Source organism: Lissotriton vulgaris, unplaced genomic scaffold (genome assembly GCF_964263255.1).
Source record: "Lissotriton vulgaris unplaced genomic scaffold, aLisVul1.2 SCAFFOLD_1719, whole genome shotgun sequence".
NCBI classification, from domain to species: domain Eukaryota; kingdom Metazoa; phylum Chordata; class Amphibia; order Caudata; family Salamandridae; genus Lissotriton; species Lissotriton vulgaris.
This window is the reverse complement of record NW_028255121.1, coordinates 97549-122779: the sequence shown is the minus strand read 5'-3', so window position 1 is coordinate 122779 and position 25231 is coordinate 97549. Positions and strand designations below refer to the sequence as shown.

The following is a 25231-nucleotide window of genomic DNA, read 5'->3' as shown; positions in this document are numbered from 1 at the left end:
ATTAACTATATTGCGGCAACTGGCCGATAGTTGATCTTATATTCAGACTTTCACAAATCTCACATCTTATGACACAACATCCTCTGTCCTACTATGCTCATCCCGAGTACTTAATAAAAGATCTCCGACAAAGTGTCCTCTTGTGGTGCTCGCCGGGCATTGTAGCGCCGGCCTGGTGAGGAGTATAGCCCAATGATGAAGCATGTCACCTTCAGGTGAGTGAACGCAACTTGTCTTAAAATCACATGCTTCCAAGGGTGTCTGGGTTCAGTTACAGATAATGTCTCTGGGACTGAACCTCTGGAACAGTATACTGTGATTTGATTGCCCTTCTGACCTACCGGCCATTTCCGCCTGCCCTTTGCTGCTCTGTGCTGCCCAGGGACCTGCTTGTTGTTTGTGGCTGCCTTCTTTGACGGACTTTGCCCCATCTACATTGTGGAGCAAGGGACTGCCGGGACTCCAGTTCCCAGGAGGCAGCACGCTCTTGCGACATTCCCATCGGGCCAACGAGGATAAATTAACGTTGATGCTCCCGCGGCGCGGGACGAGCGCGGGCTCGCCCGGGCCAAGGGCAGGCCCGTCCTTGTCCGTCAAAGGCTGGAGGAGGCCGAGCAGGGCCACCCCTCTTGAGTCTGAAAACAGGACACCTCCCATAGGGACGGACGCTAGACCCAGAGTGGCAGTAAGTGAACCGGCGGATACACTCTTTTTAAAAAATATTTTTTATTGAAGCCAAGGTTTGTCAACATAAACATTTGCATAAACCAGCATTATATCATAGCAAAAACCGAACAGCAAAAACAAATCTATTTGAACCAAAAGAATCACCATAAGTAGCTATCCCAGGTCACAAACTTGTTATACATTTCATAAAAGAGAGTTGATCAGGTATAAAAGTACAAAAATCCCGTAGAAAAAGCCCCCTGTAAACATTCACACAATAAATAGATAAATAGATAAATAGACAATTGACGAGGTCTTAAATCTCATTCCCACCCGCCACCAAAAAACCTGGCCACTACATTCTCACCCTCTGTTTTAATCAAATCTCGAATCCCATGTTTTATTAAATCTATTAAGTCCCCCATTTCTTGCTGCAAAGGTATATTCACTTTTCTTTACCCTTCTCATCTTATGCCCCCATTCCAAGGCTGACGGAATTAAGTCAGAGCGCCAATTTTGAAAGACCTGTGATCTTGCAATCGCCATAGCTATGTACAGAAATCTAGTCACTGAATCTGCAAAATGGATATCCGGGTCAAAGCCAAAAAGAATTAACTTGTCATTTACTTCCAACTGTAAATTGCATTCTTTTTCGAGATACACAAATACCTCTACCCAGTACACATTAATCTTTGGACAGCGGAGCTTAATATGTGACCAATTGGCAGCAGGAAAGTTTAAACATCGGAAACATTGGGAAGACTGATTGGGGTACATTTTGGCCTGGGCTGCTGGGGTTCGATACAGCAGCCATTTACTAAAAAAATAGCATCCTGCGCCAATTTGCCCCTCTTAAGGAGCTGAAATTCAACCTGTTCATAGTGGTCCAAATATAGGGGGAGATTTCACAGTTTTCATGTTCTGACCATTTCCTTAAAGCTTTAGATTCAACATCCACCCCCCTTACCGAGGTCAAATATTTCTTCCAGGCACCAGGCTTCTTGTCTGATACCTTAACTAAAAGATCCTCCACCAACCGATTCTGAGCCAAAAAGGAAATAGCGCTAGTTTCTGCAAGATATTTAAATAAAGTGCCATAGGAATTCATGAAGATGAAATCATCGGTCAATGATTGACACATATCTACAATAGACACTACAGTTACCATCCCGTATAAAGTCAGAGATTTTAACAAACCCTGCTTCCGCCCATTTTACAGCCAGATATCTAGGTTATCTAACACCTATGAAGGAGAGAACATCTTCTAACAAGGAAGCAGAGTTGATTGCAGGTATGGAATATTTTTTAAAGAATGCCTGCCTTCTTTTAAAAAGCCACTGCAAGCTCTTGTAGCGGACCAGCTTTGGAGATCTGAACATTAACAGGGGAGAATGAATTTGGGTTTCCTGACACATAAGATTGATAAAAAAGTTGGTAAAACAATGTGTTTGTGGTGCGGCTTAAACCTCTATAAATATTGTGCAAAATACGCATCACAGTAGCTTTTAAGATTGGGAAGTGCTAAACCACCCTGATCCAAGTCTTCATATAAAGTGCTAAGTGCAAGGCGTGGGACTTTCTTTGCCCATATAAAGGCTGTAAACATTGACTCAACCTGAGAAAAGAAGAAATTTGATAAAGTGCACGGAATTGAGGCAAACAAAAAATAAATAGCGGTAAAACAGACATCTTAATCAGAGCCACTCGTCCCATAATAGACAAAGGAAGTAAATTCCATCGGGAGAACAGCCCTTTAACTTTCTTTATTAGGGGATCAAACTTTAATTTATATAGATCATCAATTAGATTTGAGAAAAATATTCCCAAATATCTCTTTGGATTCGAGTCAACAGAGCCCCGGATATCAAGGTGTAGATTTATAGCATCACTCCCACACCGAATAACTTCAGTCTTGCTCTTATTAATGCGGTATCCCCCTAAAGCTTCAAAGTCCTCAAACAACTTGAAGACCTTGGATTGCACCTCAACTGTGGGCTTAATTAAGAGCATGATGTCATCAGCATACAGCTTTATTTTGGGCATTTCTGTAATTGGAGGACAAATATCGACACAGATACGAATAGCTGTTGCTAAGGGTTCAATAAAGAACGCAAATAGCACCGATGATAAAGGGCAACCTTGCCTCGTGCCTCGCTTAATTTTAATAGATCCTACCACTTCCGAATTGATGATTATATTGGCCATAGCGTTCTCATATAGAGTCTGAATTAAAAGTATCAATGACCTTGGGAATATTAAAAGAGTGTAAAATTAAAAATAATGTCTCCCAGACCACAAGGTCAAAGGCCTTTTCTGCATCTAATAATAAGTTGAGAGACGGAATGAAAGTGAGTGTTAGTAGACAATTGTCTACCAGCTAGAAACCCATTCCGGTCAGGGTGGATCAACTGTGCTGCAAATGTATTGAACCTACAAGATAAAAGTTTTGTAACGATTTTGTAGTCAGAGTTCAGCAGCGTGATCGGACGATAAGAGCTAGGATCCATCTTATCCTAACCTTTCTTTGAGAAACTTACAATGTTCCCCTGCCTAAAAGATTCCGGAACTGGCCCTCCTTCTAATAAAGAATAAATCAGGAATAGAAAAAAATCTGAAAGTGCTCCAAAAAAGACCTTAAAAAATTCTGCGGGTAGTCCATCTGGACCACAGGCCTTGCCATTCGCCAAACCTTTTACGACTTCTTCCAGTTCTGACAAAGAGAAAGGGCTCGCCATAGATTGATTATCTATTTCAGACAAGGTTGAGGATGGATTTTCTTGAAGGAATTTAGCAAGCAGTTGGCCATCAACCCTTTGTGATTTACCATAGATAGAGTCGCAGTGGGCCATCATAATGTCCCCTATTATCCCTGGGTCTTCTGTGGGAGCTGCTGTCAGGGGGCATTTTAATGCTTTAATTTGATTTGCTGCGGCCTGCTCTTTGGCCTGCCACACCAATAGCCTACCAGTGAAATTACTTTCCTTATAAACCTTAAGTTGAAAGCGTTGAAAAAAGATCTCACTTCGGATGTTATAGGCAGAGCAGAGCTCACGTTTGGCCTGATCAAGACGTTTTTTATTAGAAACAGTAGGATCTTTCAAAAATATCTCGTTTAGGGCATGGATCTTATCTTCATGCTGTAACTTTTCCAGCCTAGCTTTCTTGGACATGGCTGCATCTTTGCGTATTAAAAGCCCCAGCACAAATGCTTTAAGTGAATCGCAAACTATATGTGGTGCAGCAGACATAGTGTTCTGATTCAAAAATTGTCTAATCTCTAACTCCATGGACTTTACCCAGTCTTCATCATTTAAGTACTGCTTATTGAAAGCCCACCGTTTTGGGAGTCTCAATCCTTCCCCCAGATGGATTTCCAATGTGAGCATTGCGTGATCTGAGAATGCATTAAAAAAAAAAATGTTGTTGCGAAAACTCTAACCCTTGGGAGATTAAAAAAAAATCAATACGGGAGGATACACATAGTGAACACGTCCTCCAGTGAATGAGTGGAAGTAATAGCTGATTACATCAGTTTTAGCAGTTAGGGAGGCAGCGCTCTGTGCTTTGTGGACTCTATTTAATTTTTAGTGCCTTTCGTACTGTATGTAACGTAGGACCTGACCATAGTTCTATAGCACATCTGCGCTGTATCCGGTGGGAGTATCGAACACCACTCAGTATGAGTAAGCGGAAGGGGATTCATGGGGTAGGGGGCGGGGTTAAGGGGACCCTTGATGCATTTCTTCAAAGAGCAGAATCACTGTTAGTCCACGAAATTCAGCTCACAGAAAAAAGATTGTCCACTCCAGTGTTTGACAGGCCAGAACAAGGGCCATCAGAGTTGGTAGCCTCTAGGGCCAACTCAGGTATGGGAGCCATAGTAAGGGGGACGGAGAAGTGATCACAAGATCAAAAGGTGCAATAAAAGATACATCTACTACGCAGTTGGTATCACCTCTAGCTGACGCAAGGACCCGGGGCACACGATCGGGGGGGGGGGGGCGATTGTTTCAAAGCCAAAATCAAAACAGAAGGGTGCCGTAAAGACCAGCAGAGGGAACACTGCCGTGGGACCCATTTGTAGCACGCAATGTTCAAACTGTGGGAAGATGGGGAGCGGACAACGAATGGAAGATCTATTAAGGTCAAACTTAGAGCTCCTTTTTTCCACCCATTTGGGACCGGTGCTCGAGAGAATTAAGGTTATTGAGGAAAAACTATCTCGGCTATGCGATCAGGTGAATAGTGTGCCAGGTAGAATTAGGGGACCGGAAATGGGGGGAGCAGAAGCCACATCATACTCAAAGCCCACAACTAGTTATGAGGGTCAAGGAGGGGAGCACCATGAAGGCGGGCAGTTGGGCAAAGACAGTGAGGGCACCAACAAGAGTGCCTTGGCGGGTAAAACGAACGGGACTACCCTAAGCATAAACAGAATGGGGCCACCTAATACGGTTTGTCCAGACACAGCCCAGAGGGGCTCGGAGGGAAGAAGGGCAATAGTTAGTGATGAGGAGTTAACAATAGCGGACGCTGTGCAGAGCGCTAGGGGTTTACCGACATTGGATCTCCCCCCAGCCTCAACCCCCTACACAGTGGTCCTTGTAGGGGTTCCTACTAACGGGGATGAGAGGGAGGAATCCCAGCGCACTCTAATTAACAAGACAGCACATTGGCTAGTCAAAAACACGGGTTTCAATATCACACAACACAGACATATTCTGATGGCAAGGAGGGTGGCTTGGATCGGAAGAGGCAGAAAGAGCTTTGCGGGTGATTGTGTGATTTTGAATTTCAGATACCCAGAGTTAGTCAATGAGCTCCTCCATAGTCAATCCAGGGGTCAATACCAAGGGGATGGAGGGTCCAGTATCAGACTGCTCCCCTTGGCTTCTTTCTATAGGGATATGGCACATAGGAATATGCAAGGTGACCATAGGAGGAATAGGATTGCATCAGACGGGGGGGACCAGCTAGTTTCACTCATTAACCGATTTGCACCTCTCCACTGTGCTTCATCCCTAAATGAAATAGATTGACAGGTGAGGGGGTTGGAAGACGAGAATAGCGCTCGGGGGGTGTTATGGCAGAGTTTTTGGCTTTACTTAGAAGTGATATAGATCATTAATCCTGCTCGCATCTAGTATAGGTATTCTTAGCCTGTGTTGGCCCTTTTAAGCCCTTTTTCCAGACCTAGAAGAGGATAGCTGCTTAATATGCCTTTATTCTTGACTTTAACCTGTCTATTGCCTATTGGCTTTGACATATTAGACATATTGGTATGGTTCATGTAGGTATTCTGACAGAGCTAAGGAGCATTTCACCCCTTTCAGGCCTAAAGCTAGAGAGACTCCATCTTGATGGAAGCAGAGAGGCTTTCTAGGGCAAAAGTAATGTTTATAGTTAAGGCTGTTTTCCACTTGGAGAGAACCGGTCTGGGCCAGCCCTTATCGGTAGGCTGTATTATTCTCTGTGTTGAAGACACCACAAAAGGCTGGCCAGCTGGGTGTGTGTCCTTGATGCGAAGTGGTGCAGAGATCTGGTAAGCGGAGGGCTGATGGATGGAACTTTCCATGAGGAAACAGCATTCTATATTTGTGAAGTGCAGAGGCGGAGTCAGTCAGTCGGAGAGGAGTCGAGGAGAGAGTGAGTCGTGCAGAGGAGAGTCCAGCAGAGAGGAGCAGTGGAGTGGAGTTGGCAGAGAGAGAGAGAGGGTTCAATCTGGAGAAGAGCTGAGTTGAATAGTGAGCTGGAACTGAAGGAAGCAGTCAGAAGCAGTGGTTTATCAGGAGGAAGTGTGAATAGCTGGAGTCTGAAGTAATGCCTTTTAGACGAGATAGAGGAGAGCTCGTGGATTAACCTATGGGAGCAGATGGAATTGGACATTGGTGCAGAGATAGAGCGAATAAGAGAGACAGAATGAACGGTGATCAGAGCGGCAGGAACTATTAAAAGATTGAAGACGCAAGGTGAAGAGACGGTTTGTGTGAGGGAGAGGAGTCCAGAGACAGAGCGATCAGCGCAGAGGTGTACCCAAGAGTGCAGGAGAGGAGAGAGAGCATGAGATGAGCCAAGGCACAGACGAGAGAGGAACCCAGATGACAGCTAGAACAAGACTTCACACTAATCAGGTGATATTGTTTTCATCACATTAGCTATACTTAATCTTTTCCTTTTCAGCGGAGTGTTCCTGTTATGTGTAATCTTTTCTCTTTCAAGCGGTGTGTTCTACCTATAGCCTTTGTTAGATTTGCATAAATGTTTATATTACTGTAATAAATGTCCCCAGTTTATAACTAACTGGCGTGTAGTCCCTATTCTTGTTCACTAAAGGTAAATGGCACTTCTAGGTAATTGCTAGGCGCATGAATGGATGAGTAATCCCAATCAGGTGAGTGGTGATCACATAAATAGGGAGTGAGTGGACCTTTGATGCCAAGAGCAGAGAGTACATTATATAATCCGGACCCACATCTAAAGTTATTATTGTAGTTTCATCCCGAGTAGACAGCTGAGATAATATCCCAATATATATATATATGTATAGGTGTTCATAGGAATGTGGTCGTCGTTTGACATGCGGCGTTAATGAGAGCACTGGAGTGTCAAACCAGTGTGTAAAGCCACCGGATTGTGGTAAAAGACTAAGTGAGAGCGGTAAGAGGGAGATTACCGTGTATGTTTCGCAGGATCGCGAACGATTTGGAAAAAGGGAGAGCACTGGGGCTGCAGACCCACGTGTGTAGACGCACCAGATTGTGTGTCAGATCTGCCCTAGGGTAGAACGGTCTGGGTCAGGGTGGCCGCGAGACCAACTGATGTGAATAAGTGTAGTGTATGGATATCCCTAGTAATATTCTTAGTATCCCTATAGATTTAGTGGTGTTCTTAATAATATGAGCTTGTATATTGCGAGTTCCCTATCCTCAGGTAGGTACCAGGTGCCTGGATAGGTGGTCCTGAGGACGGAAGGTGAGTACGTTTTGGCTGGGTCATAGGGGCCCCTGGGGGCTGATCCCATCTAAACAGAAAATCCAGCCATTACATTTTGGCGTAGTCGGCATCTTACGAACTCTGTGTGCCTGGCCATGTGTTTAGATTGTCTCCCATGTGTTGTGTGGGAGTGCCCTGAACGCCAATTACATTTTTGGCGTAGTCGGACAGTTTACGAACTCTGTGTGCCTGGCCATGTGCTTAGAGAGTTGCCCATGTGTTCTGAGGGAATGCCCTGAACGCTAGTTCCATCTGGCGTAATGTTGCAGTTTATGTAGCCTGTTAGACCTATTGGCTTGAACAGTTGCAGCGTGAGGAGATTGTATTACATCATGGCATTTGGTTTATTCAGGGTGGAAGGAATGGTTTTCATCTTGGTGTTTAAACTGTCAGAGTTGAAGGATGGCATTACATGAGGAAGTCAGTTACATCTTTGTGATGGTCCAATTGTATAAATGTGTGTAAAAAGTGCTTTTAAATTGCCCATTCAATTGCTTGCTGCATCTGCTTATGCTGTGCAATGTGAAATGTGTTCATTTTAATATGATCTGTGGAGTTCTGTGAATATAGCTCCTTGTAAATATGGCTTTAGAATAGCGCCATTTTAATGTGCCTTATGAGGTGCATGTTCTCATGTTGATCTGCTGTGTTGCTTGTGAATGGTGCTTTGAATATATTCTTTGTGAAAAGCGTGTCGTTTTTTGAGTTTGTTTATTGTCTTGTAAATATGGCTTTAGAATAGCGCCATTTTAATGTGGCTTGTGAGGTGCAGGTTCTCATGTTGATCTGTTGTGTTGCTTGTGAATGGTGCTTTGGATATATTCTTTGTGAAAAGCGTGTCGTTTTTTGAGTTTGTTTATTGTCTTGTAAATATGGCTTTAGAATAGCGCCATTTTAATGTGGTTTGTGAGGTGCATGTTCTTATGTTACTTTGTTGTGTTCCTTGTGCATTGCGCCTTGGAAATGTTGTTTGTGAAAGGCTTGTCTTGTAAATTTGGCTTGTGAATAGCGCCATGTGGTCATGGCTTGGACAGGACATGTTCTCATTACGTTTGGCAGGAGAGAGCTGGATCTTTCTCGGGTGCTTGGGGATAACGTTTTTGAAAATGTGTACGTGTTAGCTGTAAACGTGAAGAAATGTGCTAATGGTTTTCCCATGTAAAAATGGACGTTGGGAAATGTTTCCATTTGAGCTGCCAAAGGGTTAATATCTTGAGTTGAGATGGCAGCCTTTATTTTTTACATGCTGTCAACATGCATGGTTATCTGACCTGACTATAAAAGTCAGTGGATTTTTGATGGTTTGATTTTGACTTTTTTTTGGTTCCTTGGTCAGCCTACGTGCTTTGTCAGTTTCTTGACGGAAAGGTAACATCTTGTGTTTTGAGGAGGGTTCTGTTCATTTCACATTCCTTTTGAAATGCGTCTACATATTTGTGTGGGTTCACTTTGGAACTGAAGTGTTTATAAATCAACCAGTGAATTACGGAGAAAGCTGTTCTTTTAAAATGAGAGAAATGTTAAAAAGATAGCCCTAGAGTGCACGCTACGAGCTGTTTTCATTAATTATTTCTGTGAGGGGTTTCCATCTAGACAGGAATGTGATGGTTGCAATAATAATAGGTTTAGAATAATAAATCTTGCCCGACAGTGCGTGGTAACATGTGCTTTTAATTAGTGTGAGGCAACCATGTGCTTTTAAATGAAAAAAGTTAAAATGTAACATTATTATTTTCCCAAATGTGAATTAAAATGTATGCTTTTATAAATGTGTCATCAAAAAATGTGAACTTAAATATAATGTTGAAATGAATATGCATTTTATGCTGTTTTACAAATTATTTCTTTTTGACAAATGGGCCATGTTAATTCGTTTCTCAAATGCAGAATGTATATAATTTGGTGTGCAAAAGATAGTTGCCCCTTTTAAATAAGTGCTCATATTTTTAAATGTTTTGTGGACAAACGTCTTTCTAAAAAAAAATTGGATCTTTTTTTTTAATTGGCAATACACTGTAACAGAATTGTTTTTTTTTATTAATATTCGCCTCCGTTAGTTTGAGAATCAGGCCATGAGAACAGGCAAAAGGAATTTGTTTTTTTGACCTTGGCAGACCAGCTGGTCTGCGCAGATGAATTTCCCTTCATTCTGCAAGTTTCGATCACGTCCCAGTGTGTTATGATGGGCTACAATCCAATTTTCTTCCGCGCACGGCTTGTTTATTTAAGGGCGGGGTGGCCTGGGCTTCTCTGACCATGGAAATTAGGAAGCTTGCAGTGCCCTGCTGATGCTGTCATCATTTGGCAGTGTTACAATTTTTTTTTTTCACACTGTAGCATGACTCTTGCCCAGAAGGGTGAGACTGACTTAGTTAGGATTAGGGTATGTTAGGCCCCACTCAATGTTGCTAAAAGTTAAATTTTGAATGTTTTAATTAATTAGGATATTTTCTTTTCAATAATGAAAGGCACCCGGGGTGCTTTTTAAATGGAAAATTTTATTTTACAAGAATAATGATACTTTTTCTCTGGTTTCTAGGATTGCTGCAGTTGGGGTGCGTGCGTGCATCTGCCCACTCCCTTTATTTGTTTTAGCTTTTTATTTTCATGTTATTATTTTAGTTTATTGTTTTGGATGATGGAACCAGACCAGACCAGACCAGACCAGACCGGGTGATGGATGGCCACATTGGAGGAAGTATCCAGGATGCAGGGTGGTGGCCTACACTGAAGAATTTGGACATTAAATAATCCCTTGGACAATCAGGCCCCACTTTTAAAGCAAAAAAACGTGTCACCTATTGTGACTAAGTTATTTAATTCCTTGGCCTGCAATACTACAAGCAGGCCCCACTTTTAAAGAACAAGAAAAAAAAATGTTTTCTTTGTAACAGTATTATAAATGAATTTGGACATTGAATGATCCCTTGCACAAGCAGGCCCCACTTTTGAAAAGAAATGAAACCCAAACATGTTTTATTTGTTACAGGATTGTAAAAGGACTTGATTCATAATCCCTTGTACAAGCAGGCCCCACTTTTAAAAAGAAATGAAACCCAAACATGTTTTATTTGTTACAGGATTGTAAAAGGACTTGATTCATAATCCCTTGTACAAGCAGGCCCCACTTTTAAAAAATAATGTGTCACCTATTATAGTTTTTCCAAATGAAGGACTTTTTTCAATGATGGCGCACACATGTGCTCCACTGTGTGATTTAAGCTTGATGTTACACTAGTAATCTTGTAGACTGGGGTTGTAGTTTTTTACTGTTCTTGCATTTTCACCTTAATTGATCAAAGGGTGGTTACCTTACAATTTAGATGGTTCTGGGTGGTGTGTCTTTTAGTATGATTATGTGTTAATGTTTATCCAGACCTTGCAACAGTTTGTCATGTTCATTTCTCAGATTTCACCTTAAATTGACTAATGTCAGCAGGTAGGCCTCATTTAGGCCTATTGTTATTTTCATCTCACATATTAGCACCTACACCAATAGTTTCATGAGTCATCATTAGCTTAAGTTGCCTATAGTACGTAAGGCTCATTTAGGCCCTTTCTTGTTCTCTCATTAGAAGTTGAAACACATTTAGTTTTTAAGTTCACAACTGTAGGTAGGCCTCATTTAGCCTTAAGTTGTCCGAAGTAGGCCTATTTAGGCCCCTTGCTGTTTTTATTCAACACATAAGTCCCTACATCATTAGATTTCACCAGTTATCATTAGAAGTTGAGGAACATTTAGTTTGTGGATGCTTTGGTTAGTTTCTGTTGTTATCAGATCCAATCTCAGATATGTTTCAGCATTCAGGTCAAGGGTGCTTTGATTTGTTTTTAGGTTTCTATTTCCTACAATTGAGTTTCAGGTGGAATTTTCTTGAGTTGTCATTGTTTTTAGGGAGTTTTTTAGGTTTTTGATTTGTTGATAGATTGTGTTGATGTTTGTTTATTTAGATGTTATTGTTTGTCAGATGTTCGCAAGATAAGGATCTAAGGGTGGATGGCAGGGATATTTAGCAGTGATATAGATCTTAATCTTGCTCACATCTAGGATAGGTATTTTTAGCCTATGTTGGATAGATTATGTTGATGTTTGTTTGGATGTTATTGTTTATAAAGATGCTCGCATGATAAGGATCTAAGGGTGGAATGTTATGGCAGAGTTTTTGGCTTTACTTAGAAGTGATATAGATCATTAATCCTGCTCGCATCTAGTATAGGTATTCTTAGCCTGTGTTGGCCCTTTTAAGCCCTTTTTCCAGACCTAGAAGAGGATAGCTGCTTAATATGCCTTTATTCTTGACTTTAACCTGTCTATTGCCTATTGGCTTTGACATATTAGACATATTGGTATGGTTCATGTAGGTATTCTGACAGAGCTAAGGAGCATTTCACCCCTTTCAGGCCTAAAGCTAGAGAGACTCCATCTTGATGGAAGCAGAGAGGCTTTCTAGGGCAAAAGTAATGTTTATAGTTAAGGCTGTTTTCCACTTGGAGAGAACCGGTCTGGGCCAGCCCTTATCGGTAGGCTGTATTATTCTCTGTGTTGAAGACACCACAAAAGGCTGGCCAGCTGGGTGTGTGTCCTTGATGCGAAGTGGTGCAGAGATCTGGTAAGCGGAGGGCTGATGGATGGAACTTTCCATGAGGAAACAGCATTCTATATTTGTGAAGTGCAGAGGCGGAGTCAGTCAGTCGGAGAGGAGTCGAGGAGAGAGTGAGTCGTGCAGAGGAGAGTCCAGCAGAGAGGAGCAGTGGAGTGGAGTTGGCAGAGAGAGAGAGAGGGTTCAATCTGGAGAAGAGCTGAGTTGAATAGTGAGCTGGAACTGAAGGAAGCAGTCAGAAGCAGTGGTTTATCAGGAGGAAGTGTGAATAGCTGGAGTCTGAAGTAATGCCTTTTAGACGAGATAGAGGAGAGCTCGTGGATTAACCTATGGGAGCAGATGGAATTGGACATTGGTGCAGAGATAGAGCGAATAAGAGAGACAGAATGAACGGTGATCAGAGCGGCAGGAACTATTAAAAGATTGAAGACGCAAGGTGAAGAGACGGTTTGTGTGAGGGAGAGGAGTCCAGAGACAGAGCGATCAGCGCAGAGGTGTACCCAAGAGTGCAGGAGAGGAGAGAGAGCATGAGATGAGCCAAGGCACAGACGAGAGAGGAACCCAGATGACAGCTAGAACAAGACTTCACACTAATCAGGTGATATTGTTTTCATCACATTAGCTATACTTAATCTTTTCCTTTTCAGCGGAGTGTTCCTGTTATGTGTAATCTTTTCTCTTTCAAGCGGTGTGTTCTACCTATAGCCTTTGTTAGATTTGCATAAATGTTTATATTACTGTAATAAATGTCCCCAGTTTATAACTAACTGGCGTGTAGTCCCTATTCTTGTTCACTAAAGGTAAATGGCACTTCTAGGTAATTGCTAGGCGCATGAATGGATGAGTAATCCCAATCAGGTGAGTGGTGATCACATAAATAGGGAGTGAGTGGACCTTTGATGCCAAGAGCAGAGAGTACATTATATAATCCGGACCCACATCTAAAGTTATTATTGTAGTTTCATCCCGAGTAGACAGCTGAGATAATATCCCAATATATATATATATGTATAGGTGTTCATAGGAATGTGGTCGTCGTTTGACATGCGGCGTTAATGAGAGCACTGGAGTGTCAAACCAGTGTGTAAAGCCACCGGATTGTGGTAAAAGACTAAGTGAGAGCGGTAAGAGGGAGATTACCGTGTATGTTTCGCAGGATCGCGAACGATTTGGAAAAAGGGAGAGCACTGGGGCTGCAGACCCACGTGTGTAGACGCACCAGATTGTGTGTCAGATCTGCCCTAGGGTAGAACGGTCTGGGTCAGGGTGGCCGCGAGACCAACTGATGTGAATAAGTGTAGTGTATGGATATCCCTAGTAATATTCTTAGTATCCCTATAGATTTAGTGGTGTTCTTAATAATATGAGCTTGTATATTGCGAGTTCCCTATCCTCAGGTAGGTACCAGGTGCCTGGATAGGTGGTCCTGAGGACGGAAGGTGAGTACGTTTTGGCTGGGTCATAGGGGCCCCTGGGGGCTGATCCCATCTAAACAGAAAATCCAGCCATTACAGGGGGTCACCCATAATAGGAGACAATGAAGGTTCAGGGCGCACACAGTCAGATGATTCCAATGCCAATGTGAGAGTTACAGAGCCCGGTGGGAGAAATGTGGAGAAAGATGCAGGGAATTTGGGTGAGGTTCCTGTAATGCCCACTAACCCTACAACTGTCACAGCAGGCAGTCAAATAGTGGGAGAGATTAAGATCATATCCTGGAATGCAGCGGGCTTAGCCTCAAAAATAAAAAATCACAACTGGCTAACGTATATTAAGAAACATCAAATAATCCTCCTACAAGAAACATGGGAGGTACATAGTAACACCCAGGCAATAGAAGGCTACAAAATGTTTTTCGTCCCAGCACGTAAGTCAGCGCCGGGGAGGGCAAAGGGGGGTCCGACGATTTATGTCGATCTTAGAATCTCAGGAAAGTGGAGTGAACTTAGATGGGCCTCGGACTGCACACTGGGACTCATATCGTAATAAGAGTTTTAATTTAACTGTTGTAAATTTCTATAATGCCATTACTCCAGGACAAACTCTCCGAAGCCTAAATGAATTAGGGGCTCGGCTGGCAGGCATGGAGGAGCAAGGGGCACTGTGCTCCCAGCTACTATTAGCAGGGGATTTCAATTGTCACCCATGCCCCTTCCTAAGAATGAATGAGGGGAACTGGTCGGCTTGCCCGATTGTAGAGGGGTGGCACCTGAATCACCCAAGGGAAGGAGGAGCGCTGAATAAGATCCTGGGCAGGCATACCCTAACATATACCATGGATTTGATTGGTGGGGAGGGCAATAGCACGGTCACCCCTACTTTCAAAGGCAGGGCGAAGGGCACTATAATTGATTTTATTTTCGTTACACCGATGTTAAAGTGTCAAGTTACAAAGTTTGAGATAGAGGTTAGCATTTTCAGTGACCATAACCCGCTTCTCCTGTGCATCATAGATCCAAATGCGGTACTTCTATCACAACATAGGGGGGGGGGCGGAGATTTGATTAAAGCCACTGACCACGGTAGGAGACTAAGGTGGGTCAACACGGACTGTGAGGCATTTTACAGAATCTTACTGACACAGGCCGAGTCCAATGTTTGGAAGTGTTTGGACTTGGAGGTTGAGGGGGCAGGCCTGAACAAGGCATCTGAGGGAGCAGCCAAAGAAATAGATGGCTTACTTAGGGGCAGGAAGGTCAACAAGGAACACAGTGCACCAAGGTGGTTCGATCATGACTGCACCCTCGCCTTGAGAGATCTGAAATCGGCTCTGAAATGCATACCTAGGGACAGAGGGAAGGTATCAAGCTGCAGGGCTAGGTACAATAAAACACTAAGATGCCGCAGAACCGTATTGCAGAACCAGGCATGGGAAAACTTGAGAGAAGCGGCCGAGACAAAGGACTCGACTGCTTTTTGGAGAGTTGTTAATGAACCATGCTTTCATGATTCAAATAAACCCAAGCTGGCCTGCCACATCCTCCCAGAAACCTGGCTTGAGCATTACAAGGGCCTGTATAACCATGGTAGCATTGAGAACTGGAAAGTGTGAACCCACCCCAGATTACCTTTTCCTTGGGAGAAATAAAGGCGGGGATTGAGGGGCTAACCCGCAATAAGGCGCCAGGACCTGATGGGATTCCACCAGATCTCCTCTTAAGCCAGAAAGAACTCTGGGTGCCCATACTCACCAGAGTAATAAATACAGCAGTGCAAACAATGATGCCAATATCCTGGTCTATGGCCACAATAGTCCCCATATTTAAAAAAGGGGACAGAAATAGCCCTCAATGCTATAGGCCTATTTCATTAATTGATGTTACCGTGAAAGTGCTAGGTAGGGCCATTCTTAACCGATTGATTGATTGGGCGGAGGAACATGAGATCATTACGGATACCCAGTATGGGTTTAGGTGCGGCCGCTCCACCACAGATCAATGCCTTAATTTATATCTCCTGGCAGCCAAGTACACCGTAGCCAGTGAGGGGACGGTGTACATGTCTTTCATGGACCTCACCGCGGCATTTGATCGAGTAAATCGGAAGAAATTGTGGGGACTATTGGGGACCTTGGGAGTTGACCCTGGTCTGGTAAATATATTACGGACACTGCATCAGAATACTTCTGCCCAGGTCAGATATGATAAGGAGGGAAAAGTCACAGACCACGTCCCATGCTCAAGGGGAGTGAGGCTGGGATGTATTTTGGCCCCCTTCCTCTTTACTTTATATATAAATGGTTTCACCCAGGCGCTGGTAGCTCTAGGGGTGGACTGCTCGCAGATAGGTAGGAGAGGGATACCGGTGTTACTGTATGCAGATGACGCGGTACTCTTGGCCCGCACTGTGCGTGGACTGCAGCGCCTCATAGATGGCTTAGTCCATTTTATGGATAGCTTAGATTTGTCATCGAACCTCACCAAATCATATGTTATGGAGGTAGGGAAAGGACCATCCAGCAAAACTAAGTATACAATAGGCACACAGGTACTGGAAAAGGTCAAGTCATTTTCATATCTGGGGATCATGTTCGACAGTCGCCTTAGTTTTAAAGCCCTTGTGGAGGAGAAATGCAATAAACTAATTAACTCAACAGGGGCAACTATGAATTTTGCAAAGAGGCGAGGCCGATGGTCTCCGGAACAAATCCTGAACTTCTTCAGTTCTGTAAGCTGTGCCAAAGTTTTATATGGGAGTGAGGTCTGGGGCTTTATAGACCCGCTTAAGGTACAAATAGAAGGAAACAAATATTTGAGGCGGGTACTGAAAGTCCCACAAAGCATTTCCTCCTACATGGTTCATGAGGAACTGGGTATAACCCATCTGTGCGATAGGCTGCAATGGAAGCCCCTCGTATGCTGGATTAAGGTATGGACAAACCCAGAGGCGACGTTAAGTCAACAAATACAATCAGACTGCATTGCACGAGCACGGGGTTACAATATTCCTTGGATTAGACACATCAAGGAAAACCTGTTAGCCATGGGTTGTGTTAAATATTTTACCCACCCGACCAAAATGCTATCTAAGGATAAGGGCCGTATTAAGTCAGAATTTTTAAACAGAGCCAAGTCAAATAGGGAAGCAAGAGAGCTGACTAAGCCATCAGTAAGAACTCATCAGTTAACAAAGCCGTGCCTGGGCATGGAACCTTATTTGTGTCTTATTTACAATCCTCAAGACAGATTTCTCATGACCCGTTTCAGGCTAGATTTGTTACACCATACTTTGGCGGTTCCAGCAGGGTATGCACAGCATTTGGAGAGTAAGGGCTCCTGTGGCTGCGACCAACGGTCTCCACAGGATACGCTCCATTTGGTCCTACAATGCCCATTTTACGCTTAACCTAGGCGACTATTTTTAAAAGGTATTTTAAGGAAGGCCAAGTTCAAACAAGTTAAGGTGGTCCTACTGTTTCTGAAATTGTCAGTAGAACCTTTAACGCTTTTCTGTGTAGTACATTTTCTAAGATTAGCGATGAAACTCAGAACCAGTAGAGGGGAGGAATAATGGTCCTGTGTGTTCAATATTTGCTCTGATTTGCACTATACTATGGATGAAACATTTTTAACCGGGTAACACCTTGTCATTTCTATAAGATGATCCCCGTGCCGAATCATTTATATTTTATGTATTGTTGTTAAACAGGTTTTTAGTATGATTTTTATAATGTATGAGATATTGTTTTTTAACACTGTACTTTAATGGTATTGCTTTATGCCGAATAAAGTAAATTTTGAATTGAATTGATTGTGTTTTATTTTAACGAATGTAGATAGCAGATATTGGTGCTTGCTTGTTTCACAAAAATGATCGGATACCTGCCTCGGAGCGCACTTCTTACAGAAGAGTATGGGGTTATCATGTTGCTGCTACAAGCTCCTTACCTGTGTGAGTTATCGGGAATGATGCAGGGGGCAGACCCAAACCAGCCACACATGGAGATCAATGACAAATACTGAAGAATGAACAGAGCTTCCAAGCTGGTGACCATTACTTAATTGACCTTGAAAATAAAAGACACGTTTTTAGTATCCTGGTGACTCATGACCATAAAAAACAAAGATTATAAATTCAATATTGTGTCAACTACTTAAAAAGTGGAACTGGATGTGCTCAATCCGATGTTGTCCTAGGTCATGCGTGACACCTTACACCACTATTGCTTATGGGACTTGTAGTTTTGTTTTCCTCATTAAAAGGATGGGCTCTAAAGTCCCAGTGTTCTAAGCGATGTTGGTTAAAATCAGAGGCCTGAAGGAGGGTGAAGCATGACATGGCTCTGCTTAGCAGTGAGATGAATGACAGTTCCCCAGCCCTTCCATTCTTTTACAGACAGAGGCTCGTTAGCTGTTCATATTTTTTGCAACGACAAAGAAACTTTTATTGTAGCTTCTGTCAACTGAAGAGATAAAACCCTTGGGCATGTTTAATTAACTACTGACAAACATGAACAATCAAGAACATGAGTTTCTGGAAAACTATCAAGCACCCAATCAAAATCAGCCGCCCTTCACGCCCAGGAAATCTCGAGGCCTGGCTTTGGAGAGGATGAATTGCACGTGGTATAAGCAGTGGTGGTTGTTGCATAGGGGCGAATGGGGCGTTGCCCCACTAGCCTCGGGAGTCGGGACGGGGAGGAAGACAAGAGAGACACGTACCACACGCATGCAATGCAGCAGCGTCAAATCAATGAACTGCTCACTGCCCCGTGTGTCGCAAATTAAATTCAGTCAGTCTGACTCTGACTGTTTTTTTGTTTTTCGTCAAGGGATGGACGATGACGAGGGCACAGCAGGTCAGCGACCTCCTGCGCATGTGCTGGCTGGGGCGATGAATATTGCTCGCCCCGGAAGCACATGCGGAAAGAGTGATGTCACCATGAAGGGACTGGCGTAATAAAGGGGAAAATGCCTGGTTTCAAATGGGTACAAAAGGGGGTGGTGATGGACGGAGCATCTGAACCAATCAAACACTCACACCCAGTCAACAGATCTGGGTTTAATCCATCACCGTTCTTTAGCCCACTCTGCCACCTCAGTTCAGACATGGCCATATGCAAATCAGTCTGACCCTGTGCCTCATGGGAACAGTCCAGCCCGAACTGCCAAGCCATGCCTTCCCTGGACCGGAAACAAGCTTCCGAGGACCAGTTTCTGGCATTTCAGCTGAACAAAGCGGTCCATCGCCACCCCCTTTTGTACCACTTTGTTCGCCATAAGTTGGCAGGGTATGCTCGGATGTGAGTCCCTTGCTCACTTTGCCACTGGATTCCAGCAAGCCTGGCTGAAGACGGCTGAAATGCCAGAAACCGGTCCTAGGAAGCTTGTATTTGGAGCGGAGACACCCGCGAGCAGCAGGTTAACAGCAGCAGCATGTGCGCACTTCTCTTCTGCTGCATTGTTTTCCTGCCCCGAGGAAAGGGATGGCTTACTTAATTTAACTACAGTAGATGAGGTTTCATTTTGCATACGTTATGCCACTTGATTGGTAAAAGAAAGAAATGAAATACTGCTATTTCAAATGTTGGCAGGTGTAGCTGTGACGTTAAATGGGAGCTGTGTTGATGTGTCTGACTGATTTTGTATCAATACATCTGTCTCCCATTCCATGTTTGCATTGAGTAAAAGACAGCCTGTTTCTGTTTACCAATCTATGTACAAGCATTTGTAATGCAATAGGTCTCGCAATTACACGAGTTTAAGCTATTTGTATTGTAAATGACAATGCCTTTTATTTATGTTTTAAAAACGAATAAAAAATAAAAGGCATTGTTATTTGTAATGTCAATAGCTCAAACTTGTGTAAATGCGAGACCTATTGCATTGCAAATGATTGTTTTATAAAAGCGCCCCATACTGCTCTTTCACTTTAATGGCGACCCACCCCTTTCTTTAGACAGGGCTCATCTAAGAACAGGGACCCGGCCAACATTAAAGTTAATGCGCTGCATGGGCGTTTTTACAAACATGCATTTGCAATGCAATAGGTGTCGCATTTACAAAACTCTGGTTAATGCAAGAACTATTGCATTGCAAATGCTAGTTTCAATTTACCATGAGCAATATCGACGTTTTTAAAACAAACTCTTTTCCGTGTGCACCTTTTGCATTTTCGTGCTAAAGCAATACATATATTTTTGATAAAACAAAGAGGGTGGCACATAACTCAGCAGGCCACAGGTTGGTCATTTAGACTCAAATGTGCAAATGGCAGGACAATACACATGTCCAGCGCTTACAAATCCAAGGGCGTGAACACACATCTTTCTCGGGGTTGGGGCAATGCACCAGTGAGAAAAGACCAGGTAGAATGTACTACTTTTCACAGTTCTCCCATTAGAATCTAAATACTGTTGATAACTCTGCAGTGTAAACATCTTGTAGAGTTAAGCACCTAAAGGAAATAGGCCCCAGAGCTGTGAACACTGTCACAACTAATGTGCTTGCACCATTTGCTTTGTGGAAACATCGAGCTGTTTCTGTAAGAAATAACACTGGAATCAGCTCCTGTTGTAAATATTTTGTTACATTGAGCAGAAAAATGAGATGACAGAATGCACTCAACTATACCTGGAACAAGAAGCCAGGGGCTTTGAAATTCCGTTTAACTGTATCCACTCTTCAAACACCCGCCATGGGGCCCCCTGAGCAACTAGAAACTGAGACACCTTGTCCCAGACCCACCTGGACACCCAGTGACCTGTCAATGGCGCCTGTGCCAAACAAACTATCAGCGCGGGTTAGAGGCTTTGCATGAACTGCGCATGCGCTGGGGACAGTTATTCAAGCTTGCCTTTTGATTAACAACTGCGCATGCGCGGAGAACGGACACTACGTTTCAAATGCGCAGCACCCGAGCGAGGTTGGGGGTCCGATACAACTGCGCATGCGCGGCGAACAGACACTGTTCAAGGGGGCTAGAATTGACAGCTGCGCATGCGCGGAGAATAGACACTGCTCTTAGGCCTTATATTAAAAGCTGCGCATGCGCGAAGGACAGATAGAGCCCCCTGCACCAGAGCACGAGAAGTCATCGAATGAAGTGCATTGGAAGAAATAAATATCAAAAATTCCTATATTTTGAACAACGAGAAGCTCTAAACATATTTTGAAAATAATGAGAAACTACTGAAATGAAAGGTCACTAATCTACAGCCTCTTTCTAATATAACTACATTTTTAAACTAATTGCGGCAAAGAAGACACATGAGAAGGAAGTTTGATGGGGCTGAGAGACACTTGCTTAGCTTGACAAGACCTCACTCGTGGAGCAACACTGTGCAGCAGACAAAAAGGAAGTTTTAGAGGCCAGTGCGTCAAGAAATATTGATTGGCCAGTTACTCTGAATCTCTTTTGCAAATGAGCGCTCTGTACAATTATACAAATCTCAACCTCAGCTGCACAGAGAGTGTTATTATTGGTGCAGAAAAGAATGATGCTTCATTTCCACCGCGCTATTCTAAAACACAGACTCTTATTTCCTCTGCAAACGACGTAATAATTCATTGCCCATCAATTGTCAAGGTACGAAATTGTGGCTAACATGAGGCTTTACCAACAAGCACTTACAATGCAATAGATCTCGGGTGAATTAAGTTTGAGCTATTGGCATTGCTAAATATTGCAACTGCAACAAAAGTCTATAAATTGTAGGCCAAAAAAAATGTCTATTTTTGTAGCAATGGTGGAATGCTGCGCTTTAGATGAATATGTTTAACCCCTTCGATGCTTAAGACGGCCCCCAGCCGTCATGCATCACCGGGCTTGTGTGCTGATGACGGCTGGGGGCCGTCATAAACCCGCCCACTTCGAAAAACGCCGCACAGGTGCAGAATCGCGGCCGCACGCAAGGGGTTAAAAGTAAAGTGCACCATACTCCGATTGCTACAATAGTTAATTGTGGATGTGTTCACAATTGATGTGTACACTGATGGCTGGTGGTGTGTGTGCCTGTAGAAATTGTGCACTGATGGCTGGTGGTGTGTGTGTTTGAGTTTGAGTTTAAAAGCACTTTTAAAGCGCACGTATACCGGCGGTTTCTTGGCGCTGTAGCTAGTGGGGGCTGAGGTTTAAGAGCAAGGAGAGAGGAAGGTGCATTTATTCAAAGGATTTTGTGAATAAGTAGGTTTTAAGACTTTTGCGGGATTGGGGATAGAGGGTGATAGCACGAAGATGAAGGGGAAGGGAATTCCAGAGGGTAGGTGCCAGGATAGCAAATTTGGAGCCGCCCCACTTCTTTCTCCGGAAGCGAGGGATGGTGAGGAGGGACTGGGAAGACGAACATAGGTCCCTGGAGGGGACATAAGGAACAATCTCAGAGGAGATGAAGGCGGGTGCCAGATCCAACCGGGCCAGGAAAGTGATGGATGCGAGCTTAAATTGAATTCTAGCCCGCACGGGGAGCCAGTGAAGAGATTTCAGAAGTGGGGTAGAGTGGTGGAATTTTGGGAGGTTGAAAGCCAGTGCCTGGTGGAAGTATGCACTGCCAGCTGGTGTTGTGTGTGCCTGGTGGAAGCGTGCACTGACGGCTGGTGGAAAGCGTGCACTGACGGCTGGTGGTGTGTGTCCGATGAATGCATGCACTGACGGCTGGTGGTGTTTGTGCCCGGTGAAAGCATGCACTGATGACTGATGGTGTCTGTGCTTGGTGAAAGTGTGCACTGACGGTGTGGTTCTGTTTGTGGTTGTGTGTGTATGGTTGTGTGTGGTTGTATGTGTTGTATGCGTGGTTGTGTGTGTGGTTATATGTGTGGTTGTGGTTGTGTGTGTATGTCTGGTTGTGTGTGTGTTGTGGTGTGTGGTTGTGTATGTGGCTGTGTGTGTGGTTGTGTGTGTGTGGCTGTGTGTGTGGGGCGGGTGAGGGGGCAGATAAGCGTAATGTTGTCAGCTCTGAGGAGCACACAGTTTATGCTCATATTCTGAAGCATGTGCTTCCAGACTCCCTGCACCCCCTTCACGGTCGGTCCGAGTTATACCTTGCACTGCTGTTAAGTCTCAATAAATCCCAGGCACACTTCCGCTTTGCATCTATCGCCAAAGGGAAGAAGCAGTGTACCAGTGCATTGATTAATTGGCCGGCTGATGAGACCCTCCTGTGAAATCTAAAGCATTTAATAAAATAACACTCTTGTTTGCTCTTAAAGTGACCCTCATATTATATCCTCAAATTACCTTCACGTGAGATAATAAAGTGACCCTTCGGTGAGACCCGAGAGTTAGCCTTTGAGATCCAAGGGTGATTAAACCTGAGACGCCAAAAGAAGCTGCTGTGACATGTCCAGGAGCCACCTAAATTACCCAACTGTATTTACAACAAGCCATGTAAGGAATATCGCGAACAGATGTTTGTGACGGACCCTCAGGAAGTGTGCTTACTGTGCCTGGTGGCGGAGCACAGTTCTAGGGCTGCATCGACTGCGCTCAGTTGAATCTGAAGGTCATGCAGTTTGCTTACTGTGCCTGGCGGCGGAGCACAGTTCTAGGGCTGCATCTACTGCGCTCAGTTGAATCTGAAGGTCATGCAGTTTGCTTACTGTGCCTGGCGGCGGAGCACAGTTCTAGGGCCTGCATCGTCTGCGCTCAGTTGAATCTGAAGGTCATGCAGTTTGCTTACTGTGCCTGGCGGCGGAGCACAGTTCTAGGGCTGCATCGACTGCGCTCAGTTGAATCTGAAGGTCATGCAGTTTGCTTACTGTGCCTGGCGGCGGAGCACAGTTCTAGGGCTGCATCGACTGCGCTCAGTTGAATCTGAAGGTCATGCAGTTTGCTTACTGTGCCTGGCGGCGGAGCACAGTTCTAGGGCTGCATCGACTGCGCTCAGTTGAATCTGAAGGTCTTGCAGTTTGCTTACTGTGCCTGGCGGCGGAGCACAATTCTAGGGCCTGCATCGACTGCGCTCAGTTGAATATGAAGGTCATGCAGGACTGTGAGGTGAAGTTCCATGTCAGCAAATATTGGAACCCTTCACACCATGACATGTCGGAGCGTTGTGACACCACCTACCGGTGCGCAAGAGTCTTGCATTAAAGTTTCCAGATCCAGTCTCACACTTGGGGAACATTCCTTCGGTGAGTTAACTGTGGGTAGAAGTATCCATCAGAAACAGACCACGTTGATAACAGGAGAAATGACACCCGGTAACAGTGATGTTGGACAGGCCCCAGGAAGGGCTCGCTCCCTCCCCGCATGACAGAGCCCGGACACCGGCTCTCCAGGTGCTACCCACAGAAGCAACCCGCAACCCGTCCCCTACGGGACGCCTGCCCCCGAACATCTCTGTATCACTGGCCCGGGCCACCGTCAGCACCATTGCCCGGGCCCAGCCGCCATCTTGGACACTGCACCACGAGGCCGCGTGGCCTCAGCTCGACCCCAACCCTGGGCCTGGCCAGGCCCCGACATCCCGGCACCACCATCCACCCAGGAGGTGAACGGACCACTTGGCAGGTTAATAGGAGAGAGGAGTGTCGATGGCTCTCCCCCGCCAGGTGCCGATCGCCCCCAGCCTCCCCGGGTGCTGGCTCCACCCCCCTGCTGGGTGTCTGGACTCCCTCATCCGGACCTCCCGACCTCCAAGTGCGAGGGTCCGGATATCAAAGGGCGCCAGACCTATAACTGAGGCAGCTCCAGAGCAGGAAGGCAGTTGTATCCTGGAGTCGAGAGACACCGTGAAGAACTCATCCTTGACGGACTGCTGGCGCTGCCGCAGCCCTGCCTTGTGAACTGTCGTCCTGCCTGCTGGCGCTGCCGTGGACTTCTGCAACCTTCATCCTCGTTGGGACCTGCTGGCGCTGCCGCGGCCCTTTGTAACCTACGTCCTCGTCGGGACCTGCTGGCGCTGCCGCGGCCCCTTGCAACCACCATCTTCGTCGGGACCTGCTGGCGCTGCCGCGGCCCGTTGCTACCTACGACCTCCTCGGGACCTGCTGGCGCTGCCGCGGCCCGACTTTCCAGAGCACCGAGCTCGAGGATTGTGAGCTACCCATCATTCCATCTCAGTACCAGATTGGTAATAAGACTGTCCCGCTACCCCCTTTCCCTTCCAGAGACTAGAATTGAGAGGATCCTCGTGTCCTGATCTCCTTGTACCGTACTACCTTACTTCAAGAACTGCATATAAAGAGCATTAACCTTATCCTTGTGTGGTGTCCATCTGTGGGGGGGAAGTTACTTGTCTGTACGATCGCTGGAGACGGCTCTCCCCGGAGGCCTCTCCCCTTGTCCTCGGCCGACCCTCCAGGTCCCCGCCTAACATTGGTGGCCAGCGGCGCGATCCGAACCAACGCGTAACCGTACAGAAAGTAACTCACCCCACGACTAAACCACAATGACAACCAAAGAGAGCGGATCCACAGAGAAATTCCAGATGGAAAAACTAGAAGATTACAGCCACCGAGCACTAAAACAATTTTGCATAGAACTAGGCATTGCTACCACCGGTCTGAGCACGAAAGAGGACTTCAAACACG

At 44.9% G+C, this 25231-nt stretch overlaps 2 long non-coding RNA genes across 2 annotated transcripts in view; one reads left to right on the top strand and one right to left on the bottom strand.

Moving 5' to 3' along the window:
- Positions 1–20517, bottom strand: part of LOC147659231 (uncharacterized) — a 61904-nt gene extending 41387 nt beyond the window's left edge. The window contains exons 1-2 of the long non-coding RNA XR_015307292.1: positions 20333–20517; positions 17648–17766 (exon numbers count right to left, since the gene is read on the bottom strand). This is a non-coding gene — a long non-coding RNA (uncharacterized LOC147659231). The remainder of the gene's footprint in view (positions 1–17647; positions 17767–20332) is intronic.
- LOC147659232 (uncharacterized) lies at positions 6266–13027 on the top strand. Its single transcript, XR_015307293.1, has 2 exons — positions 6266–7722; positions 7823–13027. It is a non-coding gene; the product is annotated as an uncharacterized LOC147659232 (long non-coding RNA).
- Positions 20518–25231: the final 4714 nt, after the last annotated feature.